The following is a 7438-nucleotide window of genomic DNA, read 5'->3' on the forward strand; positions in this document are numbered from 1 at the left end:
ACCTTACTGCTGTGAATTTACAGAGTAATAGTCCAGATCCGTTTTGATTAGATGGTTAAATTACCCTTCCCTAAGTTACACTTTACAGACATCACAAATCCCTTATAATAATGTAAACAAAATAACTTTTCCCTAAAAGGTGAACTTGAGTAATATTCCATTGTATATATGTGCCACATCTTCTTTATCCATTCATCCGATGATGGACACTTAGGTTGTTTCCCTCTCCTGGCTATTGTAAATAGAGCTGCAATGAACATCTTGGTACATGACTCTTTTTGAATTATGGTTTTCTCAGGGTATGTGCCCAGTACTGGGATTACTGGGTCATATGGTATTTCTATTTGTAGTTTTGTAAGGAACCTCCATACTGTTCTCCATAGTGGCTGTACCAATTCACATTCCCACCAGCAGTGCAAGAGTGTTCCGTTTTCTCCACACCCTCTCCAGCATTTATTGTTTCTAGATTTTTTGATGATGGCCATTCTGACTGGTGTGAGATGATATCTCATTGTAGTTTTGATTTGCATTTCTCTAATGATTAATGATGTTGAGCATTCTTTCATGTGTTTGTTGGCAATCTGTATATCTTCTTTGGAGAAATGTCTATTTAGGTCTTCTGCCCATTTTTGGATTGGGTTGTTTGTTTTTTTGTTATTGAGCTGCATGAGCTGCTTGTAAATTTTGGAGATTAAACCTTTGTCAGTTGCTTCATTTGCAAATATCTTCTCCCATTCTGAGGGTTGCTTAGCCATAAAAAGAAATGAAATTGAGCTATTTGTAATGAGGTGGAAGGACCTAGAGTCTGTCATACAGAGTGAAGTAAGTCAGAAAGAGAAAGACAAATACCGTATGCTAACACATATGTATGGAATTTAAGAAAAAAAAAGTCATGAAGAACCTAGGGGTAAGACAGGAATAAAGACACAGACCTACTAGAGAATGGACTTGAGGATATGGGGAAGGAGAAGGGTAAGCTGTGACAAAGCGAGAGAGAGGCATGGACATATATACACTACCAAACGTAAGGTAGATAGCTAGTGGGAAGCAGCCGCATAGCACAGGGAGATCAGCTCAGTGCTTTGTGACCACTTAGAAGGGTGGGATAGGGAGGGTGGGAGGGAGGGAGACGCAAGAGGGAAGAGGTACGGGAATATATGTATATGTATAACTGATTCACTTTGTTATAAAGCAGAAACTAACACACCATTGTAAAGCAATTATACTCCAATAAAGATGTAAAAAAAAAAAAAAAAGATGAACTTGAGAACTTCAGTCCACTCTTTCAGGACTTGCACTTCTTCGTGGACTTCCTGATGGGGAAGGACTTCTTTTCGGAGATAGAGATCTGGACTTCGATCAGCTGCTTCTTGGTTGTGAAAGAGACCTGGATCTTGATATCGACCTGGACCGGGATTGGAAATACCTTGATCCTTTTATAGAACCAGACCTAGATCGTCTGACTGAAGCTGTTCTTGATCTACGAAGAGACACAGATCTAGATCGCCGAGGCGGTGCTGATCTTGACCTCCTTCCCCTGCTCCTGCTGCGAGAGCACGAGTATCGCCTACCTCTGGATCCTGAATGTGATCTAGACCGTGACCTGCTTCTTCTTCGGCGGCTATAGAGATGACAATCATAAGCATAATGTCCCTTTTCGCTACACTCATAGCATCTATCATTGGGATCAAAGGGACGTCGGGCAGGTGGTCTATCAAAACGAGATCTCCGAGGCATGCCTGTTGATGGTTCAACTCTCACTGGGGAACCACAAATCACTTTCCCATCCAGGCCTCGCACTGCATCTTCTGCATCTCTAGGATCTTCAAATTCCACAAAGGCAAATCCCGGAGGATTTCTGGCAATCCACACAGTTCTTAAGGGACCATAATAACTGAAAGCCCTTTCTAACTCTCCTTTGCCAGCACCAGTTCCCAGGTTACCAGCATACACCTTGGTTTCTCTTCCGTACCGCCCGTAACGCGACATGATGACTGGCCTGCGAGCTCGGCTCTTTCAGCTCGCAGCGCCCAGAGATCGATTACTACAAAACCTACAACGCAGCCACACTCACCAACGGTCCCGGCGGCACTCAAGACTACCAAGTTTTAAACTACTTTTGATGGCTTATATTAAGAAGCCTTGTCAGAATAAAGGGAACTCAAACTCTGATTGATTAGTGTTGTCTGGTACATCGTAGTCAACTGCCTTAGGCCAAGGGTTGTGTGTTTTTGTTTGGTTTGGTTTGGTTTGGTTTTGCGGTACACGGGCCTCTCACTGTTGTGGCCTCTCCCGTTGCGGAGCACAGGCTCCGGACGCGCAGGCTCAGCGGCCATGGCTCACGGGCTCAGCCGCTCCACGGCATGTGGGATCTTTCCGGACCGGGGCATGAACTCGCGTCCCCTGCATCGGCAGGCGGACTCTCAACCACTGCCCCACCAGGGAAGCCCAAGGATTGTGTGTTAATGCTAGTTGTGTGTTGCTGAAGTCTGTCAGAATGTGATCACCTGATTGCTGTTCCACTGCCGCCATCACAAAAATAATGTGAAGAATTTTATGAGGTTCTCAGGGCACAGAAATTTTGAATAAAGAAAAAAATGTGAGAGAAGCATGCAATATTTCAAGAACACTGTTTTGTTTGCTTACTTTCCCTTTTAGATATTGTCTTCTAATATGTTTCTACTTTCCCTGTTTATCATCGGTGTCTACAATGTAAGGAACACTGAGGTTTGGTAAATGTGTTTTGTTGTTTTGGTTGTCATTTGTTTCTGGAAAATATCTGAAAATGTAGAAAATAGATCATTATGAAAATGTAGAGAATAGAACACTATACAAATTTTTCCTAGGTATTTCCCCTTCTAAATTGTAACATTTTGTTTCCTTGTAAAAGCTATGAAAACTCTAATAAATATAGAAAATCCAGTTGTATACACAATATCCATTATACATTTCAGCCTCTCCAACCCCAATGGTTTCTTTTTTAAATTTAATTAATTAATTAATTATTTTTGATTGCCTTGGGTCTTCATTGCTGCACGTGGGCTTTCTCTAGTTGCGGCGAGCAGGGGCTACCCTTCCTTGCAGTGCGCGGGCTTCTCATTTCATTGGCTTCTCTTGTTGTGGAGCACAGGCTCTAGGCATGCGGGCTTCAGTAGCTGTGGCTCATGGGCTCAGCAGTTGTGGCTCACGGGCTCTAGAGAACAGGCTCAGTAGTCGTGGCACACAGACTTAGTTGCTCCATGGCATGTGGGATCTTCCCGGACCCGGGATCGACCCTGTGTCCTCTGCATTGGCAGGTGGATTCCTAACCACTGTGCCACTAGGGAAGTCCCCCCCACCCCGAATGGTTTCTTTATAAATTATTTATGCTTATTTTGGCTTAGTTAGTTCCTGTTTATTTTACTTCTAATTCTCGTGTTGAGTTTATAATACAGCAGATATCAGAAGGGCTGGAAAGGAACTAACTGTTGTTTAGAGAATCTTACCAGAGTATTTTATGTACTGGTCCTTGTCCTAACTCCTCACATCAATTTTATCAATGGTGAAGACTTTCATGGGTTTAATCAAGATCAATTAGGTCTTAGTGCAGATTCATCCTATCTTTCCAAAGTATTTAATATTTATCAAATGAGATGCAAATTTAGATAGCTGTTTACCTTCCCTAGCATTTTTAATAGCTTTACAAATATACTTGCTTCAGGGGAAAAACTCATCTGGCAGTCATAATTAAGCTCTCCAGCTTAAAATAGACTATTATAACCATGGAATGTATTCCTCTATTATGTTGATACCAGGTGGAATTTAACCTCTTGAAGACATTATTCTGTAATACATTTTCTTTCCCTGATTTTTCCAACTTTAGGTATAAAAGTTTGATGCTAATGGACAGAGAAGTTCCACCTAAACCAATGATTTTTTTTAACTTACCACTTTATGAAGATGATAAAAAGATGTACTGAAACTGAATGGATTATGACCATGTAATGTGAAAAGCTTACAGTTTAGAGTACTATGTGTGTGTGTGTGTGATATTCAGAAAATTCTCAAATCTATTTCACTTTCTGAGTAAGGAAACAATGATTTTTAACTGGTATTGTTAAGATCATCCTCTCTATTCTGATCTAGTATGGATTTCTTTATGAAAGTTTTAAGGCATTACTTCCTATTACAAACAAGTTATAGTTTGTCCCAGGCTGTTTGCAATAGAATGTATATTTATTATTTTAAGGACTTTATTACTATCTGCAAACCTATTTGTTGAAAGGAAAGAAATCAAATGCCAGTTCTTTAAAAAGTTGATGTAGTAGGGTGACACGTTGAGGGCTGAGAGAGCATGCCATTCTTTCTGTACCTTTCTCCATGAGTATCTACTAGCAGTGGGTGAGGATGGGAAAGGTAGATCAGGGCTGACAGGACTGCGCCTCTACAGAAAGGAATCAGTGTATTGACTGCCATCCTTGAACGGTAGCCAAGTGAAACCTGTCTGATCTCCTAGGATGAATGGCAGCAATAGAAGCATCCTGGTGGACACTCTGGTATAGCACATAAAACGTGACAGGGTATATGAAGATGATACCTCTGTATATTGTTAAAAATTGCAGAAGACCACAGGTTGTAATCTAACTGAAGCTTTCTTAGTGGATCCTACCATAAACAAGGTGCAATTCTTCACCTTCAAGGGATCATGCTAGCTTCTTCTGGGAATTAGAGCCCAGACAAATTTCATGCACTGCAGATAATGAAGACTCGACCATAGCAACACATGGAAGTTGTGAAAAGAACTCGGAGAAACACAGAAAAGTAAATCCACAAGAATGTGGAAGGCGGAGTTACTTCTCACTTTTTGAAAGCCCGTCAGGTTTCTTGGACAATCTGGCAAGAAGGGAGCCCTAAAGAATACTTCCAGGGACTTCCCTGGTGGCACAGTGGTTAAGAATCCACCTGCCAATGAAGGAGACATGGGTTCGTTTCCCGGTCTGGGAAGATCCCACATGCCACAGTGCAACTAAGCCCGTGCACCACAACTACTGAGCCTGCGCTCTAGAGCCCGTGAGCCACAACTACTGAGCCCTCATGCTGCAGTTACTGAAGCCTGAGCACCTAGAGCCCGTGCTCCGCAAAAAGAGAAGCCACTGCAATGAAAAGTTCACTCACTGCGACGAAGAGTAGCACCCGCCTGCCGCAACTAGAGAAAGCCCACGCACGGCAACGAAGACCCAATGCAGCCAAAAATAAATAAATAAAAATAAATAAATTTATTTTTAAAAAAGAATACTTCCATAATTCCAGAGACTTGAGCAGAATTTAATTTTTTTAAGCATTAACCAAATAAACGAGGGTTGCATGTAATTCAGAAACAAATATTCTTTCCTCCTGGGTACACATTCAAATCTATCCTGTAGGTTTGGTTCTTTTCTGTCACCATGTGAAATCTTGGGCAGGCCTTGAATCCTATCTCCTGACTCTCAGAAAAAAAAACCTCTCTGTTCACTTTTAGTTATGAGCCTAATATCATTTATACAATTTAAATGTCTATTGTATCTAACAGTCAGAACTCTGAATTACATTTCAAGTATAAGTTTCCCTTCTTCCCTAACTTGGACATAATGCTAGTGGGAAGGTCACATATGACCAGTACTGTCATGAGGGTTATGGTACATTCTGGACCAGGTAGGTATTTAAAGCTACCACTTTCTTTCATAGAGTAGTGTTATGGTTCTCTGGATTCTCTCTCATTATTCAAGTTGTCTTATGCTCTTGGATCATGTCTAAGTCAGCCCATGGCCAGCTTTTTCTTGTTCATATGGTCCAGATTTTTTCAACAAAAAACATATAGTCTTGGTCTATTGTGTTGGGAGTTAGAGTGTAGTTACTGTCCTAATACAGAGCTCTATTCTGCTTCTATAGGTCATTTCAGCCAGCCTCTGGCCTCTACACTTTTTTGAGAGGAAAATATAAGTGGGGAAAGTGTTTAGGTATGCATCTCATGCCAGTTCAATATGCTCCCAAACTGCAGGCAACAAAGTCAAGACCATCACCCTTGACTTGAAATGAGGTAAAGCTCAATTTCCCCTACCCCTTTTTAAACAAGTATAAGTTTCTGCTGAAGAAAAATCATCCCTCTAATTCCCAAGCTCAACTTTTGAGGCTGAGGTAGATAGTGACAAGGATTGCAAAACTGAGTTTTGACTTCTTCATTTGCATGTCTGGCATAAGTATGTAGCCCTTCAGTTTGGAAGGCCAAAGCACTTGCCACCTGATTATTTTATTCTTGGTCTTCTGGGACCATTTGTGCATTCTGGTACATAGACAAAAACTAAACATAATAGCACTCACACCTTAAGTTAGTAGAACTAATCATATCAGTTTTCTTCCTTGCAATATGTATCCAAAATGGTGACTGCCAGCTTCATTAAAAAAGAATGGCTGGGTATTACTGCACTATTTAATTTTAGCTTTCTTACTCTGTGTTGATTATAAGTTATATTCTTTCTTCCCTAGTCAGCATTATCATCATCACCACAGTTTTGCCTACTGTGATGATGATAGAGATGTTTAAATTCCTTTGGCAGAAAGATTCATTTCTTGCTCAAAGTATGTTATGAGCTGAATTATGTCACTCCAAAAACTCACATGTTGAAGTACCAACCCCAGTACCTCAGAATGTGATTATATGGAAGATAGAGCTGTTAAAGAGGTAATTAAAGTTAAATGAGGTCATTGGGGTTGATTCTAATTCATTATAACTGGTGTCCTTATAAGAAGAGAAGATTTAGAACAGACAGGCATGGAGGAAAGACCATGTGAAGACACAAAGCGAAGATGGGTATCTCTAAGCCAAAGAAAGATGGCTCAAAATAAATCAGCCCTGCTGACACCTTGATCTTGGACTTCTAGCCTCCAAAACTGTGAGACAATAAATTTCTGTTGTTTAAGCCATGCAGTATGTGGTACTGATACTTTGTTATGGCAACCCTAGCAAACTAATGCAAGGCCCAAGCAGAAAATACATCCACACTGGCCAAACAGGGACATCATGACATTTCTTTTGCAAGCACATTAAAATCACCTTCTTTTTTAGTCTTCATACTACAGAAACTTAGGAAGGGCTTTCATTTAACCGTTTCAAACTCATTATTATCTAACTTTGACAGTCCATGCATCATAAGCAGTGAGTATTATATACACCAATATCCTCCCTTAAAGAAAGACGTTTTATCATGAACAAGGTATATTTTTGAAAAGACAAAATAATTTAACTTATTAAAATATCTATTAAATTTTAAATATTTGTGTAAAAAATTGTTTAAGCTAGAAATGTGTAAGAAGGGAATGAAGGTTTGGCCATTTAACTGCTGTTAAATTTTGTGTAATACATGAATGAGTTAAATAAGGATCTGTTCTCTTAATTCCACATATTTGGTTAATTACAGAGGTT

At 40.2% G+C, this 7438-nt stretch overlaps 1 pseudogene; it reads right to left on the reverse strand.

Moving 5' to 3' along the window:
* Positions 1-1359: 1359 nt before the first annotated feature.
* LOC114903122 lies at positions 1360-1989 on the reverse strand (annotated as a pseudogene).
* Positions 1990-7438: the final 5449 nt, after the last annotated feature.

Source organism: Monodon monoceros, unplaced genomic scaffold, assembly GCF_005190385.1.
Source record: "Monodon monoceros isolate NGI ecotype Baffin Bay Population unplaced genomic scaffold, NGI_Narwhal_1 Super_Scaffold_20, whole genome shotgun sequence".
NCBI classification, from domain to species: Eukaryota; Metazoa; Chordata; class Mammalia; order Artiodactyla; family Monodontidae; genus Monodon; species Monodon monoceros.